Source organism: Apteryx mantelli, chromosome 6, assembly GCF_036417845.1.
Source record: "Apteryx mantelli isolate bAptMan1 chromosome 6, bAptMan1.hap1, whole genome shotgun sequence".
NCBI lineage: Eukaryota > Metazoa > Chordata > Aves > Apterygiformes > Apterygidae > Apteryx > Apteryx mantelli.
This window is the reverse complement of record NC_089983.1, coordinates 34062971-34090926: the sequence shown is the minus strand read 5'-3', so window position 1 is coordinate 34090926 and position 27956 is coordinate 34062971. Positions and strand designations below refer to the sequence as shown.

Sequence of the window (27956 nt, the reverse complement as noted above, 5' to 3'; positions counted from 1 at the left end):
TCTAACTTTAATGAACAGCAAATGCCTCATAGCCTCGCCACTTACTTGGCTGCCTTCATCCTTGTCCAAGATCCAGGGCCACCAGTTGCCTTCCCAAGCTGCTCCTTACCTCTTCCCCTATGCTGCATCCCTGGGAGGTTTACAGCGGTGCTTCAAAAACAAGAATGACCAATGCAGGTGAGTTGCATTCCTCAGGCAGATATACTCTGTCCTGAAAATATTTTCTAGGTCTCTTCTTAGGGAGGAAGGAGCTTTGGGGATGCAGTTAGTTGCTGGCTCTGCAGCTCAGAGTGTTGGCCAGTGGGAGAGTCAACCAGGACTGCAGTGTGGTGTGAGTGCCAGTTTAATGGGCTACAACCCACTATCAAATTTCGTGTGCTTCCAGCTGCTGCTCATCTCACCTGAATGTTTACCAGCTCCCTCCAGGAATGCTGTCCTGGTGAATGGGTAAACAGCATCACAGGGCTAGTGGTACAGCTCCCACCAAAGTGGGGAGGCTGGCATATCTCTGTGTATCCCCGCTTTGCAGCATGGCTCATGGCTCTGTTTAGAGAAATGATTCCTCAAATGATGTTATAAAGTGACATGTGGTGGTATGAGACTGTATATTTCCAATGGCTCTCAGGGAGAGTGTCACATGCTTGAAACTGGCCCCAGTGCTTTGAAAATGGGCAGTTGCCATCAGTAACATATTCTTCCTCTGCATATTCGATTCCTCATGGATGTCTTTTGAGGCATGGAGTGTGGCAGAGTTGTGGATATGCCTCACGTGCCCTTATTAGATGCCTGGATGCATTTTGAAAATGGCTGCTTAGAAAATGTCTAATTGCTATTCCACATATTCAAAGTGTGTGTGTGGTTTTTTTTTGTTTTTTTTTTTTTTCTCTTGACAAGGCTTTGGCATGCCTTGGATTGCTAAATATACTTTCCTCTTGCAAATTCTTGGCAGGAAACTGTGTAAGGAATCACGCCAAGCAGTCTCTTCGAATGTTAACAAGCTCATCGATGTGGCTTTCCCAGCGCAGGGTATGTGCTCTTTTTTCTTCTCCCCCCCCCCCCCTTCCCAAAAAGCTCCCACCTTCTCTCTGCACAGTGTTGCTCTGAGCATATGAACTGTGGCAGCTCTGCAAGAAAGGGTTTCTCTAACTAGAGAGAAAAAAAAAAGTGATTGCTTGGTGTTCAGCAGGGCCTACCTCACTGCCCTGCTGAGCCTGCTTGAATTGGAAGTGTGGATTTTGGGGTGCTTCTGAGAAACTCAATCTATTTTCTCTCCTCCTTTGCCCTGTCTTGCCTTTTCTTCTGTTTTTAGCAAGTTAGACTGTATCCTTTCATGGCAATCACAGATTTGATGTCTTCCTTTCAGTAGCCAATTAGCAAGTGAATGATGCTGCCATACTCCTTTTGTTTTTACCCCAGTACTTTAACTGGTCTAGAAGTGGCACTGGAGCTGGGGCCTACAGCCAGGCCGTGAAATGCAGATTTTGCAGCTCAGAGCTTCAGGTGCTGGCTGCTTCTCTCCCTCTGCCCCGGGCAAAGGGCAGTGCCTCTGTTACATCTTAAATTGCAGAAGTAAAGGTGAGAGAAACCAACACAGTGTGACTGAAAGCCCAATGTCTCCCTAAAAGAAACCACCTCCTAGGACTCTGGCATCCATCAATGTGTCAGGCTCCAAACTTCCCTTGAGCTCCACCTGAGCCAATCTTGCAGCAGTAGCAGTGTTTGGAGATCTGAATGGCTGACTCCAATCTTACCCACCTTGTGTTTCTTCTATAGTCCATTCTTAACTCACCTCTTTCTTGAGTGCAGGTCTTCCTGCTACCCTTTGTAGCCCTGTCTCTGTGTTTCCCCTGACCCAGAGGGCAAAGGGTGTTGCTGCGGGAAACCATCTGAGCTCCCCTGTGTGCAGCTTGCATTGTCTGGGGCTTTGCCGGAAGCATGCTTCGATCCTGAGGGATACCCCTGATTTTCAGGAAGAAGTATGAATTGGAGCTCCCCTCAGCAGCTCTGCTGTTGTGTGCACTGTCATGGCTGCCCCTTGCCCCTGTGGCAGAAGAGGGAGAGCTGGCCTGGGTTTCTTATTTCTGTGCAATTACAGATGCATTACTGCTGGGTTATGCCAGTCGAGGCTTTGACCCAGGCTTTTGAAATATGGATTCTGTAAAAGATTCTCCAGGCTTTGCTCTGACTCCTGTGTACTCTTCTAGCCTTCAGAAATCTGAAGGACCTGTTCTGTGTGTGTTCGGGATAGTGATGTTAGATTCCCGTGTGTTCAGTCTTACCCTTTCAGCTGCCCTTTCAGCCTAGAGAAGAGAAGGCTGAGGGGATAACCTTATCAATGCGTGTAAGTATCTGAAAGGAGGATGTAGAGAGGATGGCGCTGGACTCTTTTCACTGGTGCCCAGCGATAGGATGAGAGGCACAAACTGCAACACAAGAGTTCCATCTGAACATGAGAAAAAACTTCTTTACTGTGGGGGTTACTGAGCCCTGGGAACAGGTTACCCAAGAGAGGTTGTAGAGTCTCCTTCCTTGGAGATATTCAAAAGCCATCTGGACACAATCCTTGGAAATGTGCTCTCATGCTCTAGGTCACCCTGCTTGAGCAGGGGAGTTGGACTAGATGATCTCCAGAGGTCTCTTCCAACCTCAACCCTTCTGTGATTCATGGAAAGAGCCATCTATGGGGATATGGGAAAGCTGCTGCAGATGAAACTGAATTTTGGGGGCATAAAGCCTGTGTTCATCACAGTGCAGCCTGGGTTGGGCAGAGGGCTGTAAAGCAAGGACTTACCTTCACATAAAAGAGGCCATCAACTGGAAGAAGAGTGCAGGCCAAAAGATGATTACCTGCTTTTCCTCCAAGGTGCTTATTTTTCTCACATTTTCTGCTTAGAGCTTCATGACATTGTCCCACTTCCATGACATGGGCCCATTAACCTGCAGAGCAGATAACAGCTCCTCGCAGATCTTGTAGCTCTCCTGTTAATGATGACTTTTTTTTAATATACTTTGTCAAAAAAAGTGGAATATTTTCAGCCTTGACTCACTGGGCTTTTCCAAAGGGGCCTCTGTCCATGCCAGGGAATACTTATTTATAACTCATGAGTCTGGTTTCAGGAATTTGCTCTGTGACCCCTCTCCATTCCTTTGATTAAAATCTAATATTATAAGAGGAACATTGTATTCTGCAGCCCTTGCCCATCCTGAGACAAATGACCTGCAATTTGCTGCTTTGTTCTGTAGTTCAGTCAGTTCTGGAGGCTTCAGTTCTTTGAAGGTGGGAAGGGGCACTATGTTAAGAGAGAGGACCTGATAATTCCAAATAAATGTTATTTCACAGGAGTGAAGGGGTGGACCAAGAGAGCCCTTGGCTTTTTCACTGAATAAAGTTCTTCCAATTCACCATTTACTACTGGGCTTCTCCTTTGAAGGGAGAAGATTTGAGGCAGAGCAAGATTCTCTGATATCCTGGCTGTGAGGCCAAACTGACTGCCTAAAGAAGGAAGCTTGGTCTCCATCAACCATGTCCGTTTCCATTCAAGCCATTGGGTGTGAAATTGTTTTTACTGTAATGGACTGAATTTGAGATAAAAGGGAGAATCTGTAAAAGAAGTATTGAAAAAAAAAACCAACAACTTTAACTGTACAGTAGATGCAGGTCATTTAAGGGAAGAAGGGAAACACAAATAATCCATGCATAAACTAATTTTTTAACCCTAGCCAGCTGAAACTATGCATTCTCAGTGCATGAAGAATCACACAGAAATCAATGCAACTTCCTGTAACAAGCAGGTGCTTATTCCAAAGTGGGTCCATATCATTAACTAAGCTGTTGTGTATGCCATGATAAGTTCTTATGAACCTCAGATGAAGGCTATGCTGCTATCTAAACAAAGAAGAAAATACTCAAAGGATAAGCTAAGATGATAAATAGACAGATATGGAAGCCTCAAGAAATTGGTCAGTGGTCTGAGCCTATCAACAACCTGACCAAGAGCTTTGGTTTGTTTTTGCAAAAGCAATGCCTAGCAGCTTAAGGTGATGGTGACTTTTACAGTGAGGACTTGGGCAGTAATAAGACATTTTATGTTGCTCACCTGGAATATAATGACAGTAGAGTTGCTGGCTGCATTACCCATTCTTTTATTTCTAAATAGTAGACATCAATGTCCAGAGTGGTGTTAAGTGGGGATAAGACTACTTCATTGGCCAATGGTACTGTTCTTCCCATTCCTGCTACTCTCCCTTTTTCTGTGTACCTACCTTACCTGTACCTCTTGGATGATGTGAGATCCTTGAAGCAAAGAATATCTTTTTGTTTTGCTCATCTGTGAAGAGGTGAGCACAGTACTGCCTTTTGCCTCTGTTGTTCATCTGTAGGATGGAGATCATCCTATCTGAGAATGTGTTTTGAAAGCATTTCCTGTCGTCACTGCAGGAAGATGGTACATTTATCAAAGGGAGAACTTGCCACCACTTGCAGAAAAAGGGGATGCATGGAAATGAGAGAGGCTCTAGCTTGTGGTCTCACTCCAAATCAGCTCTGTTTTTAACATTCAGAAGCCAGCAAAGATGAAAGACTCCTGGTCAACCTCTCCACTCTCTTGGAAAAAAAAAATTTACAAAGACTTGATAAATATTTTGCATTAATAAATTCCATTTGTCTTATAAAACAAAGTTTGCCAGCTACCAAAGCAGGGAAAATATTTTACATAACTCTGAGTACGATGTCTAAAAGGTTGCTATGAGCCTGGTTTGAACAACTCTTTCCACATCACATGCGAAGGAATGCTAAGCTTCACACAGGCTAGGATCAAGCTTGCTCTGTATGTGCATGTGCGTTTCTGCTGGCTGGTTGATTTTACTGCAATGGAAGTGACAGGCTGGCTACTTTCTGATGAGTGGAGTCTAGCAGGTGAGAGGTAGGCCATGGAAAAAGAGATGAAATCATGAATGTTGCCCAAAAGCTGTTTATAAACCCAAAACAATGTCCCTCACTGTGCTGTGGGAATATTGCTATAAAAGGCATGAAAAGCACAGCTGTCTACTATTATTGTTTTGTTACTAATTTTTTAAGAGTGATGATGATTAACCAGTGGAGTGGATTCCCCCAGGATGTTTTTTCAGTCTTGACTACTGCGAGTTTCTAATTCTCAGGCCAGGGACCAAGCACTGGCTGTTCCTGGTAGCTGTGACAAGGCCTATGCAATGGTTTGCATCAGCCTGCTCCTGTTTTATAACAGGCTGTGGTATCGTGGCAATCAACTGCAGTCTCTCAGTGGACTGTGGTAGCTTTTCCTTGTCCCTTGCAAGCCTCTGCCCCTGATCTTCACTAACGCTTCCAGGAGTGCGGAAATATGAACTGTTATGAGTTGTGGAGGAGACTCAAGCCTGAGGTTGAATCTGAGCTCTGAAGCTCAGTCTCAGGAAGCCCTGCAAGGGGCTTTTTGTGCAGAGTGAACCCCCCCTTGCTGTATGTCCCTTGTGCAAAGAAGACCTCTGAGGGTGCAGAGCAAGCAATTAGCAGAAGTGACAGCCTCAGGAAGATGTGAGGCCAAGGAAAGACATTCTGACTCCTCTGTGACCTAACCTCTGCTGGAGAAGTGATTGCATCTGAATAAGTAGGAGGCAGTGGAATCTGGGAGAACAGAGTAGTCAAAGGGGCAGTTTGCTGAAAGTAGTAATACCATGGCATTAACTGTACTCCCTAGATGTGCTCCTGGCTCACTAGGTGCTGTTAGTGGTTTTAATAGCCAAGACAAGCAAGGGGCTAAGATCTGCCTCCAGACGTGAATCCCAAGACCACTCAGGCTTTGGCCAACTGGACCTCAGAAGCACTCCAAACCATGTGCCCTGTTTCAGCCTTTTAGGATTCACCTCATTGCGACTGGTCAACCTCCCTCCACCCTTCTCCCATAAGGCCTCTGTCATTCTTCTCCTAAGTTATCTGCTTGGATTGGAGGGGCTGGGATTGTTTCTCTGCTCAGTTGAGGTCCACCTTTGGCCACCTCTGCCTACCCCCTTGAGGATGAGCTCATTGCAGGTTTCACATGCTTACACCTGTCCTTGAGCCTTCCTTTGCCCTGGGCCCTCTGGCACCTAGTGAGATTCTGCCAGAGGGAAGGAGGCAACCAGAACCTCCCAAGTTTCTGTCAGCTCCAAGGCCAGCCAATGCTGTGAGTTAAACCATGCGGAGAACAAGGGGAGGCAGCAATTCTGGGTGCACAAGCATGGTCTGTAGTTTGGCTCCTAGAAGCATCAAACATCCCCAGCCCCCAATGCTTGGGATGTGCAATGTCGGGAAGATATACTGTGGCTACAGTCAGCTGGGAAGTGGTCATTACCTCTTGGGAAAACATCTGAAATAGTTGACTAAGGATTTATCCTGAATCGGGGTGAAAATTTATTTGTGAATCCCAAACAATGTCCCTTGCAGTGCTGTGGGAATGTTGCTATAAAAGGCATGAAAGGCACAGCTGTCTACGATTATTGTTTTGTTGTTAATTTTTAACAATGAGGGTAATTACCCACTGGAACAGATTCCCCTGGGATGTTTGTTGGTCTTGAGTATTTAAACTATGAGATCCTTGGAGCAGAGACGTATATAGGGCAAAGTGTACATACAGCCCCAAAAACCGCAGTGCCTTCAGCCATGGCTTGTGCAAACCTACTTTCAATTGTGCTGCAGTAGTCTGGGAGGACATGTGTGGCCAGACACGCTGTCTCAGCGGAGGGGTGTCAACTCCCACTGGGGTGGCAGTAAGTCTTAGGAAAACCTGGAGAGCTGAGTAGCCCTGAGTGCCTGAAATCTTTCTCAGTTTCATCACATTGCTATTTTACAGTAGAATGTCTCCAGTCAGATTATTTCTAGCCAGCTCCTAGCTAAGAACAATTAGCATTTGTTTTAAGAGACTGAGACTCTTAGCAAAGAGTTTCAACAGCAAAAGGAACAGCTCTTGGTCAGCAAGGGCTTTTTATTTTTATTTTGTTATTATTATTATTTTTGTCTCTTCTCCTTCTTAATGGACTGTGCAAGTACCTTCTCTTTAGGAATCAGTTCTGGAGCAAATGGAGACTTGCCACTAAATTATATCTCTGGGCAGAAAAACAATGCCAGGCTGGTTTGTTGATTTTGTAATGTAGGACACAGACCCCCCTTGCCCTGCGTGCAGTCATGCACAGATGCCCTGGCATCTAATTAATAATTTGCAGTTAAGCAGTGGCTACTTCTTTGCATCATTTCAACATGGTTGCCAAGTAGAAAATTGTAAAGCAGAGAGAGCCAGAGAGACTACTACGACAACAACAACAAAGGTTTAAAGTTCTAGGAAATTTCACTATGTGAAGTCAAAATTCCTTGTGCGTTCAAGGGCTGTGCTGTTTGCTGGCAGGTGGCTCTCTAGTTTAAATACCAAGACCCTTTCTGCTCAAAGCCCTGGTTTCTTAAAGCATCTCCTGTTTGACTAGAGTTTCTCATCCCTGAAATGCATGTGTATTTGAGGAGGAGGAGGATGTACGGGAATGTTGGACTAAGAAAGTTTGAAGAGTCAAATCAGAGTTTTTCTCATGCTTGAAGAGGTTACAAACACTCTGCTGGATGGGGTCAGGTGGGGAAGGAGCAGATCTGATGGACAGTGAAGCATGGCTCACAGGACAGGGTCAGAAAGCAGATGGGGGGACATGGCTAAGGGATTTGCAGAGCAGCAGATATCCAACCATGGGCTTACAGTCAGCCATACCCATCAAAAGAGACCAGGTCCTAACTTTTGTAGATGTTGTGGAAAATATCTCACCAGGAAACACCCCCCTCTGTTTGCCTGTCAGCCGTTGGAGGGAGGGCCTGTGTTTGGCCTGTTCATGGCACGGAAGGGCTTTCCTTTAGGTTGAGGATTTTTAAGTATGTTCTCACTAGAAAACAATAACAGTAATATCTGGTGAGTTAGGTTTTCCACTCTTTCATGCTGCTAGCCCTGGGGAAGAGCTGGGGCATGCAGCATTGTTGGCACAGCAAGAAGTACCAGAGCTATCAACAACTGAACTGAGCACTTGAATTTCTTTATGCTTCTTTGTGCTGGAGGTGGTCAGAGACATGAGGGGAAGCAGCCCAACTGAAGGCCGGTGTTTGGAGCATCTGATGAACTGTTTTTGCTTTGCTTGTCTTTCCTCTGTCTTGTCTTCCCTGTGGAGGAAGCCTGTGGAAGCACACGCTTCTGACTCTTCCCATTTACAGCCACAGTATTCTTTGTGAGGTCAGCAGCTCCATGATCTGTGTGGTTGGGAACTAGCAATTGCCAGGGGAAGGCATGCAAAAATTACCAGCATTCTCAAAACGTGACCTATGAGGAAAGCCTGAAAGATTTGGAGAAGGAAAAGCTTTCTGAAGACGTGTTTTGTCTTTAAATATACAAAAAGTTGCTGCACAAATAAAAGGTCTCATCAGCTTTCTGTATCAATGCCAGACATGAAAAGAAGTGATGGCTGAAATTACAGCAAGGGAGATTCAGGTTAGATGTTGGTTGGCCAACACTGGCGAAGAAGATCTGGTTTGCCTTGCTTTGAGTCAGGGTTGGGGCAGAGACCTCCAGAGGTCCCCTCTATTCTATTAGTTCTATTCTATTAGTTAGATTCTGTTAGGAACAACTTCCCAGCATTAAGTACAGCTGTGTAGTGGTGAAATGAGGTAGTAGAAATGTCATCTCTGGAAGTTTTTAAGCTGAAGGTTAGACAAACACTTGTCAGAAGTGACTCAGGTAGAGCAGATGCTGTCTGAAGAGGGAAAGCAGACTGTCCTTCTAAGGTCCCTTCTGGCTTTAGTTTCAAAGAAGAGCAGATCCTGCCTTTCAAGCATTGAGCTGTGAAGGCAACAGGCTATCCATACGCCACTTTTGCCCGGAGGAGCTTGAACCATACAGAGACCTGGCATGAAATAAGGTAAGGGATCCTGGGAGGCCAAACAGCTTCATCAGTAAAAATGCCCTTCACTCATGTTCATCCTCCTGGGTTGTGGGTCTTCTAAAGAGGGAAGGAACCAACAGTTTGGATGACTCATGGCCTGTTTCTGAAAGACCCAGTAATGCTGGGTTGAATCACTGAACAAACATGGGCAGAACAGCAAACAACACCCAGAAGTCTTGGCCTCCTTCCTCCACTCCCATTTCAAGATTTTATTACTAAATCTAAACCTTCACAGTCCTTCTTAGGAAGGTCTATTTAACAGCACGCACTTATCATCAACCAGATCTCTTCCTCTTTGCCCTGAGCCTCTGTACACGAAGCAGTGATGGGGGGCCTGTAGCTTCTTGCACTTTTTTGCTTCTGTGGGAGTCCCGTGGGCTGAGCGTGACTGAATGGCTGCAGTCCTGTAGATGAGAAATGCCTCACACCCTGCTGGGATAGAAAAGGGATTACTGTTCCCCTGGTTAATGCATTTGTTTAATGCCTGTTCCATGAGGCTGTTTCTCAGGCTATTCTTGCAGGATGTGTCTATGTGTGTGCAATAATGACTCGTGCATGTCTGAATTAGGCCCAGCCCTATCTCAAATTGCTGCCTTTTCCCTCACCTTTCTCTCCTGTTTGGAGACTTTTAGTTCTCTGCAGCACAAACTGCTCTGTCATGCTCATCCCAGGGGGTTGGATATAGACAGTGCCTTGTCAAGGCCTCTTACTGGTCCTCAGCCAAAGAAACCCTGCTATCATGCATAATTATCTCCTTGACTCATCAAGGCTTTTATCACCACCCTTCTTTTTCTTTTCTTTTCTTTTCTTTTCTTTTCTTTTCTTTTCTTTTCTTTTCTTTTCTTTTCTTTTCTTTTCTTTTCTTTTCTTTTCTTTTCTTTATTAACAAGTTTGATTTGTTCTTTCAAAGCTATTGTTTCCAGCTCTTACTTCCCAGTGGCTCTGGGGAACTGCAGTGTATTCATGCAGGAATTACTGGGGTGGGCTCTGTGGTCTGTGTTGTGCCAGAGTTCAGACTGTGAGTGATCATTATTGTCTCTTCTGGCTAGTTTCTGAGCTGATGGCTTAGGCAGAAGGAGAGAAATATCTGGCCAGCAGGCTGCATTGTTCAGGAGCCTGGTGCTGAAGTACAGAGTCCTTCACCAATATGTAGTTCATCGGTTCATTTAAGGCTGAGGTCTTGGTCACCTCCAGTTGTCCACACAGCAGCTAAGTGAGTGGTGACTCAGGTGAAATGAAGGGGACACTGATCATCTGGTGTCCTGAACAGTTCTAGTGCTAAAAGGTTCCAGGACTGCAAGAGCAGATCTCATAGGGAAATATCCAACCGCTGCTCTTAAATGCCAGCAATGGAGATGCCATCACAGCGGTTGGTGGGTTGTGCCAATAAGCGATTCCTGCTGCTGCTTCAAAGCTTATTTGTAGGCTGAATGTGACCAGTTTCAGCTGCCAGATCTTGGATCATGTTTTATGTCTGTCCACAAGGCTAAAGAGCCCTCTGTCATATCACTTCTTCATGTGCATACTTACTGCCTTAACTGAGTTGCCCTGGGCTTGGCTCTTTGACAGGCTGAATGGATCAAGTCATGCTTTCATATTTGAAGTTATGTCTGTGAACCTGCCCCTGTCCTTCCCCCAGCCTTCATCTTTTGTTCTCAATCATTTTTTTCCCCATACACTTCAGTCCCAGTTCCAAGTCTCAGCTCCAAGGGTAAAGAGCAGGCTCCTCTATCCCCATTCCTGGCTGGACTGAAACTTGTGCTGACTCCTCCAGGCACAAATGGATGAAGTTTCCAGAGCCATCAGTGTGGAAGTTTTTGCAATGATCAGACCTGCACAAGGATACTTATGGAAAGAAAGACAAGCAAATATGGCCATCTTTAGGGCTTGCTGATAGATAAAAGCATGATCAGGTAGTTCATCTGAACTAGTCATTTTCTTCCTGTTGCTACCTCCAGCCCTTTCCTTAAACGTGGAGGTGGGGAGAGGACATTTTTGGAAAGCAGTAAGTCACTTCATCTGCGTCAATAACATCACAGCTTTGCAGAGCTCTGACCTTCTGAAAGCTTTCACTGGGCTCACAGAAATGGCAATCTCCTTTTCCAGTTTCTCCTTCCTCACTTCCTTACACAAAGGGTAAGGATCCTGAAGTCTCCTTGAGCTGAGGAGAGAAGGGACTTTTGGGTGGATCACAGGGGAAGACTTGCCTCAAGGACTTCTCCTTGGGTAGGATGTGTATGCCACAGAGCCAGCTGTGCTGGAGAAGGTAGTTTGGGTTCTGGTCTGGAGCAACAGGAAAGTGAATAAGTGACAAATTCATATTCATTGCTTTTCCTGAATAATTTGCACTTCTAAAGTAGATTTGGCAAGGCATCAGCTTCAAACTTGGCATCAAGAGGAACAATCTGAAATAATTTACCTATCCCTGCTTTAAAAACTCTCAGGTCTATCAGTTTATTGTCATCCTGGAAAGCACTGTGACATTTCTCTTATTGCTGAATCCATTGTTCCTGTTAAAGAGTGTCACTCATGATGGCTTTTGACATAGATGGGTATAAATCAAATGCATTCCTTTCATTGATGCAATTAGTGTGCAGAGGGTGTGGGGAAATTGTTAAGCTGTTGAATACTGCAAATTAAGGCTTTCAAGAACAACAACAAATCCTTGTCTGTAATGAAAAGAGCAAAGATGTGTCATCTTGTTTAGTTACCTAGTTAGAGGATACAGGTTCCTTTTATCATCTGGTCCAAAAAGAGTGTGACAGGGTGAGAATACTGGATCCCGTAGCTCCTACTGCATGAAACCAAAATGAACTGTTTCTTTTCATATGCTTCTAAATTTCTCATAGGAATTGTTTATCTATGATGAAAACTTTTTTTTTTTGGGGGGGTGAAACTGAGCATTTCAACAGGGCATATCTCTCTCTGAGGATTTCTTTCTAGATTTTTCATGGCAAACCAAAAAAAAAACACCCTTGAGCTTAGGTTCTTAAAAAAAAAAAAAAAATTATGGGCCTTTGGTGAAAACCTTGAAGCTTTTGTTTCTTCATCCCAAACCTGAAAAAAATAGTAAAATGAGGTGAATAATAATGAGCTTTTTTGAACAGGGAAAACCAACAACATTTTAACAATTTTTCTTCCTGACCAGCTTGGCTAACTGTTCATTAAAGCACTGGTAAAAGCTTTGGAGAGGAAAAAACCCTCCATGCTTAAGTGGCACTGAAGCCAGCTGTCTGGAAGGTCCCACTTAAATAGCCTGGCCATGGTGCCACAGCCTCACCAGCCCAAGCTGGGCATCCTGACTTCTTTAATTGCCAGCTGCCGTGATGGAGTCTTGGGGTTCTGGCCCTGGTGGAGATAGTCCCACTTGCATGGGGGTGAGGAACCCATTTTTTTCACACTTCCTAGGGAAAGGAGGTGAAGAGGGTCATCCTGGGAGATGGGCAGAGAGGCTGGTAGGCATGCATGGAGCAGGGACTGGACCCTTGTCTACATCTGCTCTGTATGTTGTCTTTCCCTAGAAAGCGTCAAAGGTCATCGCCCTGCCTGCTTCTCAGGGCTTGGTTCCCCTGGGCATGTGGGCTTGAGTTCACCACTGCTGGCTCTTCTTTCAGGCTCTCCCTGACCTGTGGAGTGAACTATCTCAGTTCATGGAGTAGACTCACTAAGAGAGGATCCAAACAAATATCACAAGAAGCACTATAAGTCTTTCTCCCTTTCAGATCTTTAGGACAAAGCTCCATTTGGGCCTACAACCATCTTTAATTAGACTTGTGTCAAAAGCCAGGTTTGTCCCTTTATTTATGGGGCAAAATGGCCTGATCGCTCTGCCTTTAGGGTCTTGCACTAATGTTTTGCAAGTGTTGGATGTGCTGGCAGAGCCACTGTTGAGCAAGGTCTCCTGCTGTGATGATGATTTGGGTTATCAGTGAAGAAGCGAGAAAGTCAGATACACACAAGTGCACCTGCGTGCAGGTAATTCCCCCTTTCTGCAAAGACTACAAGCCAGTTCACCCTGCTGGAGCTGGGTTTTCTCTGTTGTGTTCAGAGGGATGGAAAGGGTAAAAGGGGTGCCCAGGCTGCAGCAAGCCAGGGATGGAGGCCAGCCATCCCATGCATGGGCCTCGAGGGCTTTAACCTCCAGACCGCAGTACTCAGCTCCTTCTCAAAAAGGACAAAGCTGTTCAGCAAAACTGTGGAACTGGGAGGCTTGCGGGCTGAAATGAGTCCAAAAGACATATTAACAGGCATGAGAGGCCTGTGATGAAATAGCTAAGGTATTAGTGCAGCCAGAAGCTGGTAATGAATACAAGAAATGCCCACGTTTACCCAAGAGGTCCCAAAGGTCTCTTGTCCAGAACATTGTGATCCTTAAAGGAAGCTTTAAAAGAAGTTAAACCGCAGGCGTAGGGCTCCAGGAACAAAGTTTGGTCTCTCGGCTGCTCTGACCTTTGGCCAATGAGACCCTATTTGGGAGTTTTGCACTGCTTAAAAAGCCTGGATATTATCCTCTGAGGGTTAACATCCATGGACCACTCAGAGTGCAGCCAGATGTGTGTGCCCCATGGATGGCAGGAGTCTTCCACTGTGCTGTAAGGCTGGTATGCTGGTACCGAAGCATAATTCCCTTTTTTTAGATGAGGCCATGTTGGCTCATCCAATGGCATGGGAATCCTGAATGCTCAGGTGTTACCTGGCTACTTGTCACACAGAAGCAATGTACAAAATGCTTCCTAGTGCTTTCCCATCTCTGCCTATCTCTCAGCTGTTGGAGGAGATCCATGGGGTGCAGGGCATGGGCCAATGCAGGCTAAAATGCCACCATCATGATTTGACCTTTGTTTCTTCTCCTCAGTGGCCTGTACCATTGATTATTTCTTCAGTGCATGCAGGGTCTTGAGATGGTCCGTCACTGCTGGACTGCAAGGAGAAGATGGGAGCTGCAGAGAGAAGAAGAGGGTAAAAGAGGGAGTGCTCGAGGCTGGTGAGAGCAGTTGATTGGGAGGGCTGAGCATTCCTGGTGCTGGTTGTGATATAATACAGTGTCAGTAAGAAAACTAAAGCAGGTTTAATGGCTCTTCCTCTAAAGTTATTCCAAACCAGATCTTTTCTTTTCATCTTCTCCTCCTGTCGTGGTAGTTTTCTGGGACAAAGGATGGGGGCCTCTTGGCTTCAGGGCCTCTCAGGATCAGCAGTGGGGGCTTTCTGGTCAGTGCCCCACACTATCATGTGGCTGTGCTCACCTGGTTTCTAACCCAAAGAGTTGCAGTGGGGGAAGGTCCAAATCTGAGTGTACTTCAGATGGTTGGAGAGACAGTGAAATCCTTAGTCATATTGACCCTCTCCTCTACAGTACCCATTTGGCCTGTTTTTTGGGTGGCAAACACAGCTTTTAGGAGTCATTCACTGCAGTCTAATGCCTTTTTTACCCACACTAGGGAGATAGTCCCACCCATTGGTGTGGGCAGGTTCTACCTGTCCCCAAGGCGGCACCCCACATTGCACAACTCATGTCTGTGTCTTCTTCCATCCCTGAGAAGTTGTTCTTTTTTTGTATGTGTTTTTTCACATTCAGGGTGCCCCATTGAGGAATGCTGTTGAGTAGAGATGTTGTAGTACAGTACTGGGTCCCTCGGCATGAAAACACCACCATGCTGTTGTTATTTAGTGCACCTGATGCGTTAATCCTTACAGCCATTCATTGTTTCGATCATTTACAAGCCCTGATTTTAGTCCAAACCAAGCTTCCTTGAAATAAAATAATCATTTTCCAGCCTTCCTGTAGAAGCCAAAAGCCCGAACACAAGGTGGTGAGAGGGTTGGTAGGCTGGGGGCATTCTAGTAATGAAAAGAAAAATGTGAAAGGAAGGATTAAATCTAGTGTTTTATGTGTATTTATTGAGTCAATTTATAAGGTGCCTTTTGCAAAATACCTTGAGCACTGCATGAAAAACCACAAAGCAAAATATTTAAAAAATCTGGACATGAAGCCAATGTGTCCCAGTGTACAGCCAGGCAGCGGAGGAGAACCTGGCAATAAGAGAAACTCTCTAAGCGCCAGGCCCGGCACTGGCAGAAGGAGATCTGTGTCTGTAGGGCAAGATGAGCATGAAGGAAGGGATCTGTTCCCTATGGAGAAGCAGATGCTGGCAAAAGGGATCCGCTCTGTGGACAGCCCCAAATGGGACCTGCTCCCTCCAGACCCAAAGTGTGAAAGGAAAGGGGTGGCCGCGGCCAAACAGAGGGCAGTGCAGGGTCCTACGCAAAGGATGGGAGGGCTGGTTTGGCTGTTGGATCTCCTCCACATGAGAATCCTTGGTAAGGCCCTCATCGGAGCTGGGGTGACTCTGGAGCTGACCCACCCTAAGCGCTAGGTGGCGACTGCAGGAAAGGGGTGACGCTGGTCCTGAGGACAGGAGCGTGGTGGAGGGGAACCGTTGCTCCCACTGCACTGCCGTGCTGCTGCCTCTGGACCTGTTTCAGAGAGAGGCCAATTAGCAGCCCATTACAGTAATTTCACCTGGCCACAAGGAGAGCACAGATGTTTGTGGCAAGGTCTCTGTTACAGGATTTTCTTGCTCACAGTTTTAAGGTCAACAGGAGTGTTGACTCTGGCATGCTGCAGTGCTGACAGCGTATGCCTGTTGGATGTGCCGAGCTTCCCCTCCCAGCGCAAGGCGGTTGGCATGGCTTTGCTCAGCCCTGCGAAGGGGCTGCAATCTTCCACTCCTGAGGTGGCTGCGTATCAGAAACCTTTGGGAATGCTTGGGACACCTATGGGATGAGAAGCACTATAAAGAAAGTGGTTAATAAGTTAGAGTACTTTACAGTCACAGGTGGCTGGGGTAAACCCTTGAATTGCTGACTGCTTTTGGACAGGCACACAACAGAAATATTCTGTTGAGGATTCAGCTGAATTAAAGAGCTGGTAGAGACCTCGGAACAAACTTGCAGGATCTTTATTATGCATCTTTATCCCTCTTGTGAAGTTTAAGAAGTTGAGAAAGAACTGAAAATGTGTAGGGAAGAAAAATGACCGTGCAGAGCACTTTAAACAATACAAGATTCATTTCTTTAGCATCTGTAGCATAGTTAATTTTCTGGTGTAGCATTTCTCCTGTAAATAGTTTACTATAAGAGAAGGAACACTGTGCCCAGGAGGACACTGATAAATCTGCTAGACACAAGGACATTTCTTCAGGGGAGAAAATGTACAAAATGAGGATTTGCTGCAGGAAATACTGCTTACCAAAATGCTGGGCTAAACACATTTGAAGAGGTTACTTTATCTTAGAAATCTAACTTCTGCAGTACCTGCTGTGGCTCAAGTTGGAGGAGATGAATGAGATCAACAAAACATTTTAAATGGGGTGGGCTTCATCACTTCCTTCCCTATGGTCAACCACTCCCCTCTCTTGCAATGAGAGCAAAATACTTTAAACAAGAAAACTAGGTGGTAAAACCACAGCTTTTGGTAGTTAGGCCCTGGATAGGACTTCAGTCTGTTTTTTAGCTCTTGTTTTTGTCAACTGAGTGGAGCTCAAGTCAGCAAGATAGCTACTTGGTTGGTTAGGACTTTCCTAAAAATGGTAAGGCTTCAGGCAATCTCTGCCTGGGAAAAGGGGATCAGATAGGCTCCCTTAAGGATGGTCAAGGGGCTTTTAGGCTGGCTTCCCAGTGGGAAGGAGCTCACAGTGAAGAGTCAGAGATAGTCTAAATATGATCCATTTCATTGATGTGTAGTCTGCCCATCTATCTGTCTATCTATCTGTCCCAGTCTTGGAAGTGAGGTGACAAATTAAGTCACGAAGCACAGTTCTCCAGTTCAGGTCCTGAACCTAAGCTGTGGGCCAACATGTGCCCAGTGATCTCAGTGTGAAAAATGCCAGCATCACCCACCTCTGTTGCATGTTTTTCAGGTATTATTTAGAGACTGTCCTTGCCTTGAGGACTTTACAAGCTAAGAGCAGAGCTGATTTACAGTGTGACCTTTCAGAGGTACATGTGTGCACAAAACAGAGAGATACTTGTGCCAAAGATGCTAGAACAGGGGGTGATACTTGGTACTGCTGTATGGCATTGCTGGAGGAGCTGGTTTGCATGCAGGAGGATTTGACCTTGAACTTTCTCCTGCATTTTAAGCTAATATCCCCTACCCCATAGGCCTGAAAAATGTTCCTCCCGCTTGTTTTAAAAATACATTTGTTGTGTCTAATGTCTCTGGCCAGGGCAATGCTACAGACTTTTGCCTGCAGAGCTATGTGGGTCAGGGGTGGGAGGTGATGTTATTCGTGAGTGGCTTTAGCTGGGCTGACGGAAGTCCCCAGTGGAGTTACACTAGCAGAGTCGTACTTTTCTTGGGACAGTTTTTTTGCGGTCCCAGGGGAAGGTGGCTTTACTGTCCCAGTGCAGTGCAGCCCTGCTAGACTATCTGGGCTCACGCTAGCAAGATTTTGGCAGCTACAGACTAGTTGTGACATCCACGCTGCTAGTTCAAGGATAGGTTTGAAAGCAGGCTGAGCTGCCCAGAGCTCTGACCTGCTCAGGTTCAAAGGACCTGCTGGACAGCTCAAACTCTGCCCAGGACCAGAGCGGTGTCTCTGATCTACTCAGAGTGTGTGAACCAAGTCTTGGGTCTTGGTTGCGGCTCCAGGGTTCATGCTGAGTATGTGTTCATATATCAGTAGTGTGGCTAGCAGGCAAGTCCTGTCTTGGCCACCAGCTCAGGGTAGATGCAATGATCCTATGGGTCAGGTGCAAAACAGGGCATGTACAGAAGCGATGTGCATGGGGGTTTTGTCCCCCTGTGCTCCCTGAGCCAGATGCAGTGGTTACAGCTAGCCTGTCTGGTCCCCAACCTGAGCATCTCAGCACCCTTGCCCAGGTGCGCCCTGTGGTTCTCCATCGGGATCAGACCCATGCATGCACAAGACCTCTTTCACCCCTGCCATCAGGGTTCGCAGAGGAGAACTGCGGGCTGTTGCCATGCTGCCAGGTGCTGGGAGTGAGTCACAGAGTGCAACCCAGAGTCAGTCTAGACACAGGGGAAGTCCAGCTGCCTGCAAAACCCCATCTCATCAGATTCCCAGCTAAGGGGCGCTGTTCCAGCAGGTTTGGGTAATTTGGAAGGGCTCCAGCAGAGGATTTGCCAGGCTGATCTCCCAAAGCTCTTCCCAGTTCAGACTAATGTGGTAAACTGGTTTACCAAACACTTCACGATGTCTGCTGCGCTTTTGCCCTTCTTTGAGTAATTATTGTGTTTATTGGCAAAATGGTAATATGTATGTGATGATTCCCTTTCTACCCCATGTGAGGGGTTACTGTCGTGCTAGAATGGGAGCATCTCTTGCTTTTAAGGGAGAAATGTGTGTATAGGGGACAACTGTGGCAATTCTGCAAGCAGCAGTGGTGTTGGGTATAAGAGGTTGCATGATCGGGTCCTATCTGCCTCACCAGGATGGGTTTTCCAGTGAATTCCCAGCAGCGGGGGATCTGCAAGGTGTCTTGGGAAATAGAAAGGCTCTACCTGTCTGAGCAGGTGCAGCAAAAGAATGGATGTTACAGTGCCATATGGATCGTACTAAGCTTGCCATCAAACTGCTCCGGGTGCTTACCACCACCGCTGGTTTTACTGTGAATAGCTTGACTAGAAAGGCTGATGTTTTCCTACAGGGCCATAATTTAAATCTCATGGGAGCTCTTCTGCAGACTGCTGTTATATGTAACAGGAATTCTTGGTAGTTCTCAGGCTGCTTGGTGCTAGGAACGGCTGGGCCCTGCCCTGGTCTGTCCCCTGAAATTAAGAGATGTAGAAGCTGCTTCCTAGGAGATCTGTGTTTTTGCTGTGCTGAGTAGGGCTGGCCCCCAGAAAGCCACTGGACTGGGGGTTGTTTTAGCAGTGACTGAGTGGCTGGACATCTTCCCATAGTGCCAGCCACCTTCCCATATCCTCTGCGTGGGGCCAGGCAGCCCCACTCAGGTAGAAGAACAGCAGCCCCATCCTGACATGCACCCTCTCACTCTTCTAGACATGCACCTAAGACATCCTCGTGGTTTGCAATCTTATTGGAAAAACTTACGCAGGGTATCCAGTGGCCTTCTCCGTTTGCCTCCCCCAGAACAGGAATGTCTGCAGAGCCCAGTGCAGCATGGGACAGACCCCCAGGCAGGGCCAAACACTAGGTGAAGGGCAGATCTTGCCAAGAGCTGCCTCCTCTCTCTCTGCAGCACTGTGCCAAGCCACCCCGACATGCCCTTAGCTCAGCAGCGCTGCTCCAGTCAAACCCTCAGTGGCTGGGAGCTTGGGTGGCCCTGTGCTGGTGCTGGGCTTCCCATCCTTGCTCATACGGCTACACTGTTAATCTGGTGTGAGCAACCCCCTGCTTGCCAGTTCAGGCCCAGCACTGGGAGGCTCATTTCTCTTTGCTCCTTTGTGCTGTTTGCATGGAGCCTCTCTGCCCAGCTCACATGCAGCACTAGAAGGCAGTGTTAAACTCCTTCAGGGAGACAGACACCTGAATCTTGAGAACTAGAGCTAGAAAAAGCTTGTTTCATTGAGACGCTGTGCAATTCAGAGAGGTACAAGTGGCAAGAGTAGGGTGTTTCTTTCTTTTTTTTTTTTTTAACTCACCCTCCTTATCATTTTATATAGCCATTGCTGTTTCTAGCTCTTCCACACTTACATGTGCAGATTTTTCCCCTGGACCTATTAATTCATATCTTCATAAAATTCCCCACGTCCTCCCCTTGCAGTTACTGGTGCATGCAGCCCTGTGGAAATGTGGCAGCAGACTGTAAAAGAGCTGGCTTAAACCCAGGTGCTCCAGGTATTGGACTGGGCTTGCCAAGCTCCTGGCATCCGGCAGAGGGCAAGCGAGCTAAGAGAGGACTCCTGTCCCTGCAATCCCTCTTGCATTGTTTACATCAGCCCCAGAACAACAAATCCAGCAAATTGTCCAGGAAAGACCCATCGGGATCATTTTGGGTTCTCATCAGATAAGATCACCTTATCCAACCCTCTTTTTCCCCTCTCCACTTGGCTGAATTTTGCCATTTCTCCTGTCCACTAACACCATCATTTGTTCTAGTGTGGCTAGATAAAAAAGTATTTTATGGGTGGCTTTCATTTCCTCTGTCTCCTGCTTTTTCAGAAGACATCTCCCCTTTTGTTGTTTCATATAAATGGAGCACAAGCTCTTGGATCTTGAAAGCCAATTCCTTGGAAAAGTTGCTGTTTCCCAAGCCTGCCTGATATAAGCAAGGAGAAGTTCTGCCCAAGGTGTGCATAAACATTGCTGAAATTGTGCCTGCTGCTGTTCTAAAGCTATAGTGCATCTTCACATTACCCCTTACTGTTCTGGCTGATAGGCATACAGTCTCACACGCTGCAGGACAGGTGACTTTTCATAGCCACGTTCCTTTCTTTATGGGGATGTACATCGTCCATCTACCTTAGACTGTGAGAAAGGAAACCTGTCTCAACTAGTGTTTAGCTAATTTAGGCCCTCACCTGGCTGTGGGAATACATCAGATTTAAGCAGTGAATTAAAAAAAACGTTTGAAGTGAAGCAGATATTTCTGTCATTTTGGGGGTGCTCTGTCTTTGTTCCCAGGACAAATCAATGTGTGCATATCATCAAAGTGATTCAGCTCTCAAAAGCCACTGTGGAAAAATACTGCAAGTTGTTACACAGTTTGCTTCCTTTAAAGGGTCAGAATTGGGCTGTGCTTGCTGTAGGCTGGAAGAGTCAAAAATGCCAGCAGAAATCATGTACTCAGTTGCCACCAAATGCCTGTAGGGTTTGAGTTCCTGGTTCACTTGGGCTCTTCTGAAAAATCCTGGTGCCTGGAATGAAGGTAAGTAGGTTTTACTAGAGCTCACAGCTTTTCTGGTAGGTAAAATAGTGAGTAACTCATTTATTGCCTAGAATAAGGGCTGTGTTTGCTCTTGACTCCACTGCTGCTGCCCATACCCCTGTGCAGCCAGCACCAGCAATGCCTGCAGGGGCAGACGGACCACGGGAGAGGTGGGCGCTGGAGGAGGAGGGTGGAGCCAGCATGAAGCCAGAAAACTGATTAGCAGGTTGTGGCTGGGTGACTAGCCCAAGAGCCAGGGTCTTGCACAGAGTTTGGGGAGGCAGATTTGGACCCTCCATTTTTGTGCTGGTGGGTGAAGGAAAAGAACTTGCATTTGTAGACGGCTCATTAGAAAATGGCTTTTTTTAGTGGAACGTGTTTCATTTGGAGTCTGTGAGAGACAATAAACAGGAAGTCTCGCAATGACATTTTTATAGAGTTGCTTTGCAGAGTGGGGCTGCACTTAACATCCAAATTTAGTTTATTCAAGTGGGAGTGGCCTTCTTTTTAATGTCCACTCACTTTCAAAGCAACATGATGGAACTTGGCTTATGTAGCCCTAATGTCCAGGCAAAATTGCATTCTGGATCATTCCTGTTATCTCACCAAAAGCCCTTTGCTCTGTCATTGGGCTATGTTGTTGCTCTTCCTTTGAGACCTAAGCTGTAGTGTTTCTGTGAAGAGCCAAGTAGCAAGCTGTATTCTGCAGTAGAGGTGGCTTCATTTTAGGGTTGAAGTAGCTTTGTACATTGAGCCAGTAAAACTTCTTCAGGAATAAACACAGAGCTATAAACCTGAAATCACGCTTTACTGCTGAGTGAGACACCAGAATCTTTAATAAAAGGATGAAAACCTTTCTAGTTAATAACTAGCACGTGATAGCAAGTGATGAGGAGGGGCTGAAAGCTGGGTTTGTTGAGCCTGGAGAAGAGAAGGCAAGAGCTAATTGCTGTATTTGACTCTAAAGGGAGGGTTTTGAGAAGATGGAGCTGGTCTCCTCAGAGGGGCACTGCAAAAGGGCAAGAAGCAAGAGGCACAGGTTGCTGCAAGGGAAATTCTGACTAGGTAAAAAGGAAAAAAGTTTACAGTGAGAGTGAGTAAGACCAGAGAGGCTGTGGGATCTCCATCCTTAGAGGTATTCAACACTGGCCTGGACAAGGCCCTGAGCAACCTTCTCCAGCTACAGAGAGGACCTCTGGAGGTCTCCAGCCCAGTCCCCTGCTTTGCACAGCATCTGGCTCTGATGGGAGGCCCCAAGGTGCTGGTGTGTGGAGTCACCAAAGCCCCTCTCTTGGCATGGAGGGAGCATACAGCCTCGGGCAGTGGGGCTCGTCTTTGTTACTTCTGTGACACATTTGCTTTGGCAGGGGGCCATGTCGTCAAGAAAGGGGAGAGCTTGTGAGCCCAATTCCTGGTGTGTGACAGGAATCAGAAGGGTTCAGAGGTGCCTGCTGGAAACCAGCAGTGATGCTTGGCCAGAAGGTGCTGAAAGAGGTCTTGCCTGTGGGCTGCATGTGATCGCGTGTGTTCGCAGGCCAGTGCATCCAGATGTACTAACGAGAGACAGAGCCTTGCTGCGTGGGAGCACCCTGCAGGGGAAATCCTCTGGCTGGGCTCCTGGGCGGTCTCAGCAGAGCTGTACCAGTACAGGAGAGATTACTGCGTTACCTTCAAGTGAGATCATCCAGATCACCTCCTCCCACGCCTGCTGTGACAGGCAGGGTGCTTTAAGGCATATGATTAAATATTCTGAGTTGAGGCCTTGTGGTTTTCTGCTGTGCTCTTAGTTAAGTACTGATATCGATTGAATGGCTGTAATGCTCACCTGAGGATGTTCGACTTGAGCCAGTAACAGAAAAGGACAGTTTTATACAGCTTTTGTTCCTTAATCTTTCTCCTGTGCCATTGCTGAGGAGTGCGAGTGTGTCTGGAGGCAGGAAAGCAGAGTTGGTGTCTCCCCAGGATGTCCTATAAGCGGTATCTGCCTTTATCACCGAGCAGGGACGGGACAGGGCTTGCCTGTGTCCAGGGGAGCAATGGGGTGAGGGCCTGTTTCTGCGGGATGCTGCATCCCCCTGCTCCCAGCTCACTTTCCCCAGTGCGTTGACCTCACCTCCAGAAATGGCTCAGACCCAGGGGAGCTGCAGCTGACACAGGACCAGGGAAACGCTGCTGGGGAAATTCTTGTCTGCTGAGTCGATAGGGGTCAAAGGCAGCATAGCCATGTGTGCTTCCTCGTTCCTATTTCTCTACAGCCAGGAGATTGCAGGGGCCTGGGGTTTTCTTTGTGTTAGAGGTAAATACTTGTGCACTGTACCTTCCAATAGCTCTCTTTCCCTTGGAGAGCTCTGTGCTCTGGGTAAAGATCTGAATGGTCTGACTTGTGCCCTGCCAATACCGGACTGTTCCCTGTATTTTTTCCAGTGCTTGTTTTATTTGTCCCACGAGACAAATAAAGTTACTTCCCCTACGAGGCTTCAACACGGGCAGCTAGATCCCAGCAGCTGGAGTCTTTTCTTGATACGTAGTCACACTATGCTTTCCTTTGCCTTCATCCTGTTCCATCGAAGCACTTTCCATGGGCTCATGTAAGCAATTCCTTTTCCTCCTGGGGCTGCAGCCCCTTTCCACTCCGTTCCTGCATGCAATGTTGTTACTCAAAGCAGTATCACAGCATGGTGCCTAGGAAAGAGCTGTTTTCTCTCCTGAGTAGATCCTCCGAAGTTGTTATTACTTTTCCAACAGCATATATGAATCAAGTGGAAATGTTGGCTGATGCTGCTAATAAAATTCTTGAGTATCGACTTGTGCTTTGAAATGTTTTCATCCTGTTGCCCTGCTTGAGGGATACCAGACACCGAGGGAAAGCCTGTCAATGTATGTGTCAAAGGGAGCTTTGGGTTCTCGTATTTGTCAAGGGGATCTGGCCCGTTTCCTATTCCCACTGTGTCATGGGGTTGGGAGACTCTTCCAGCCCTCTGCTAGGAGTCAGATCCTCTAGTATCTGAGCTCACTGAAACAAAGGGATTTCAAATCTAACTTTTACCTGGAAAATTCCCATGGAAACCAAGGAGCAGGTGGGAGACTCAGTAGGGAGGAGGTGCAAGTAACTTGGTGGCTCTTGCTCCCAGGCCTGTAAGTTTGTGGGAGCACTCCTAACACTGAGAGGAAATCAGTGCAGTATTCAGCTGAGTGGCCTGGAGGGGGAAGGTCTCCAAGGCTAGAAGAGCAGGTTCCTCAGGTGAGAAGACAGGGCTGTTTGCCACCAAGCCCGGTGAGTATTAATCCCTATTCCCTCTAGGTTAGTGTTGGGACTTTGTGATGTCTAGGAAGGTACTAAAGTCTTTGGGTCTTTGCAAAGAAGTCCCCTTCTACTGATATACTGAGGATTGAGTTTGGTAAACTGTAGAAAAGAAGCTGGGGGTAGGACCAGGTCCTTTAGCCACCCAATGCCCACTTCAAACAGAGATTTGATTGAGGTAGAATATCCTTGCAAAGATGCACTGCAGTCTTAGACTGAGATAAGTCTCTTCCTTTCCTCTCTCAGCTACATCTTCTCCATCCTCACCTGGGCCCTCTTCCAACAGGAATAAGCCCTCATACCTGTTGAAATCAAGGCTATTCTTCACACAGATCCTCTTTGTTCTCTTTTTATCATCTCTACAAACTGAGTCAGTGTGCCCAGCTGGCCCAGGTCAATATTTAAAACCCATTTTGCATCACTTCCTTCTTGCCAGCTGCTTGATTTCAAGCCGCTTCTTACAGGTGTGACTAAAGAAGGCATCTCTGAGGCACATGTAGGAATGAGCAAGAAGTCTGGCTAGCGAGAAGTCCAAATCCACAAGCTTCTGCTCTGTGTGCAACACAAAGCCAGACATACTTCCAGCGCTCTCCTTGCCTCCCCTGCACTCTTGCTGAAATGGGTGGATGAACTGTGGTCTCACACCACTTGGTAGTTTGCTCCCTCCTGACCTCCCACATGCCACGGTCGAGCAGATGAAGCTTGTGGCAAAGTATCCGCTTACTTCTGGACTATTATTTTCTTACAGCCTTAAAACATTGCCATTTTCAGTTGAACTGGCCTCCACAGTCTCCCTCTGCCCAAGACTACTTTGGGGAGCTGCTAACACTATGGTGAAACTGGCTCAATTGGGTCTTGCAATGCTCTTCTTCCTTTCCCTCCCTCCTCCTTGCAGCTCCCTATTCTGCTCACGCCCATGTACTGGATTCGGTGGGCGAAGCTGCTGGACTGTGGGTGCTCCCAGCAGATTAAGTTTTACATCCTCCTTGCTCGTGGGGCTGCTGTGCGGTCAGAGGGATGGGGCAGCGTGGGCTGGAGCAGCAGGGAGCTGAGGGCCTAAGGAGCGCTGGGGGGGCAGGGAACAGTTTCCTGAGCAGAAGCGTAGGAAACAGGAGCTGGGCTTGTGGGTGAGGTGGGTTTTCCTTCCATGAGCACATGAGGGAGGGATCTGCTCTGGCCCCCTGAGCCCCGGGAACATGTTTTTTTCAGACTGTTGCTGAGGGGAAAAACGTGCTTGCTGGCAACAGCTGGGCATCACCTGAGCCTGCGAACATGTACTGCTCCCTGCTTTTGCAGGCTGTGCCTCCTTCCTCCCACGCACTCTAGCTGTGGATGGAGAGCACTTAGCACACATTTAGTAGCCACTTTCTGTGAATCGGCCCCTTCGTGTCTCATGAACTCCATAATTGCATTTCAAGGCTATTCTGTTCCTTTTGGGGGGGAAGCTGGGCTCCCCTCTGCAGAGGATAGGCCTGAGAGCCAGGATTGGGGCAGTGCTCCTTCTGCCTCTGCTACCGACTCGCTCCTGACCTTGGGCATGTCCCTCCAATGCACTGCCGGGAGAGACTGGGGTGACGGTGAAGTGACCCCTTGCGGTCCTGCGCTGATGCTCCTCACTTCGGGTCAGCATCAATTCCCAGGTCCCAGCTCCTCTGCAAACCTCTCCCCCTGTACTCATGGCCATGGTTTGCCAAATCAAACTCACTTTCTCCCTGGAGAAAGAGAGACACTCACTGTTAAATGCTTGCTTTGGGCCCAAATACATCCTTGCAGCCTTCTTTCTTGTAACCTTCCCATCCTCATTACCTGCCACTCACCCTAGCAGATCTGGGACATGGGAGGTTTTTTGTAGCACTCCCTGTAAAGTACTTTGTGTCTCTTGAACAAGAGGCCCGTAAAAATAATAAGAGGAGGGGGTTTTGTTTGTTTTTTACCCATAGAGCTAAAAATGAAGGAAAGAAAAATGCAGGAGGACACATTGTTTTCCTGTCCCCCTCCCAGAGCTGTAAAATACTTCTTAATCATTGGGAGCAGGAAGATCTCCATGCTGGGCCTCTACTTTTTGTTTGCGAGTTTATTTTTCTTAATTCATCCTTGACAAAGGACAGAGCCATAAAAGAATCGACCAGCACGTCTGTGGGAAAAAACTGCCCTGAAAAGGGTCCGAGGAATACTGTAGCATTTACAAACAATTCCAGGGGCTAATGCCTCTGTGAGATGCGGCTTCAGTTATAACTTGTCTTTCTAGGAACAAGCCTACATCTGTTTGGCAATGCCATATTTTGTAGGGTAAAATAAACCCTTGAGAACAAACAGGCCAACTTATACAGAAGGGTAAATGCCTGGGAACAGAGCTCACTTGTTAATCCTAAAACTGTCAGCAAAGACCCACTGGAGAAATTATAGCTGGCCACGGGCACTCAAGCTGTTTTCTCTCTGCCTCCCCGCCTCCCCCCATCAGCAGAACAGCTGTAAAATCTTCTTTATTGTTCTTTCAGAGTTGAAGAGTTTTACAAAGAGGTCTCCCAGTTTCAGTCTGCGCGGCTGGGTGAATGCACAGCAGCAGCAGGGGCACAGGGAACATCTGATCTATTGTATTTGCACCCATATTATTATTTCACTTGGAGACAAAGCGGATGACAGCGATAAAAGAAGGAGAACAGCCCAAGCACCTACTAAAGAGGCATATGAACAGGAAATCCTGGCTCATTCCCACATCTGAGCTGTATACTGTTTCTTTCCCTCCAGAATCATTATGCTTAATGTCCTCCTGCAATTCAGGCAGCTGAACCGACACAGCCCCTTCCCTCCCCCTCCTCTTCTCCCTTGCCTCCTCTCACCAGACTTAAAGCCCTCTCTGTGGAAAAAATGATTTGTGCACAAGCAACCTAAACAATGGTGCTTATAAGGAATTTGCCCCTGCCAGGAGTTATTAATGGCGCAGTAGTAAAAGCCCCCAGCAAAATGGGCCGTTGCAAGCATCAAGTGCGTGTTGAAAAATTGGTTTTAAATCATCCCTCGGGGAATGACCTATTGGCCACCAAAAAAATGCGGGATTGGTTCACTTTATAATTAAGTTCAGGCCATCTCTTATGCTTACACACACAAAAAAACCCAGATGTCAACTTGGTACGAGTCAAAGTGCTAGGCTGTTTTTAAAGTACCAGCAGCGCACAGACCACTAGGGTATAACATTTGCCACTGGAAGAAAACCTGCTTTGAATACTTGGAATATTTAACTGACTGCAACAGATAATTAGCCAAACCCTCTTATGCCTCTAAATATAGATTCATTAGTCATATGAAAATATCTCATTGGAACCAAATGTGAGTCATTAGTGAAGTCAATGGCAGATCATAAAAAAGGTACCAAGAACCTCCTTCCCCCCCCCCCCCATGCCTGGGAAGTCGTGAGTGTGCAGTGAAGATAATTTGCTCTGTTTTCTATTGAACATCTGCTTGCAAATCTGTGTTAAAGGGAGATTTCGAGGTGCTGCCTATGTGTTGTGCATCCCATTTTCCCGCTCTGTGATGTATAGAAATAACAAATGCAAAGTCTGTGCTGGGCTTTTTTTTGTTTTTGTTTTCTTAAAGAGACTTTCTTGAGTCACTCAGGCTAAAATTTTGGTTCTGCAATGCAAAAGGGGATTTTGTAATATGAAGTGGAATAAAAATATCGTCGTTGTTTCTAATTTCAGGGGACCATTGTTTTTGGCTTGGAGTTTTGGAGTCCCCTCCACTCTGAAGCAATGCTTCAACCAGATGCAACTGGGACCCCCAAAATTAATTGGATTACTGCAGAAGTGAAACTGGGAAGGTTAAGAACATTGTCCAGCTTGAGTGA

At 46.8% G+C, this 27956-nt stretch overlaps 1 long non-coding RNA gene across 2 annotated transcripts; it reads left to right on the top strand.

The window, feature by feature from the left end:
• Positions 1–34: 34 nt before the first annotated feature.
• LOC106499160 (uncharacterized) lies at positions 35–27502 on the top strand. 2 transcript variants are annotated; one of them, XR_010884498.1, is made up of 3 exons: positions 35–177; positions 950–1026; positions 26611–27502. It is a non-coding gene; the product is annotated as an uncharacterized lncRNA (long non-coding RNA). The 2 variants fall into 2 exon arrangements; XR_001295106.2 differs by lacking the exon at positions 26611–27502 and adding an exon at positions 4439–5105.
• The last annotated feature ends 454 nt before the right edge of the window (positions 27503–27956 follow it).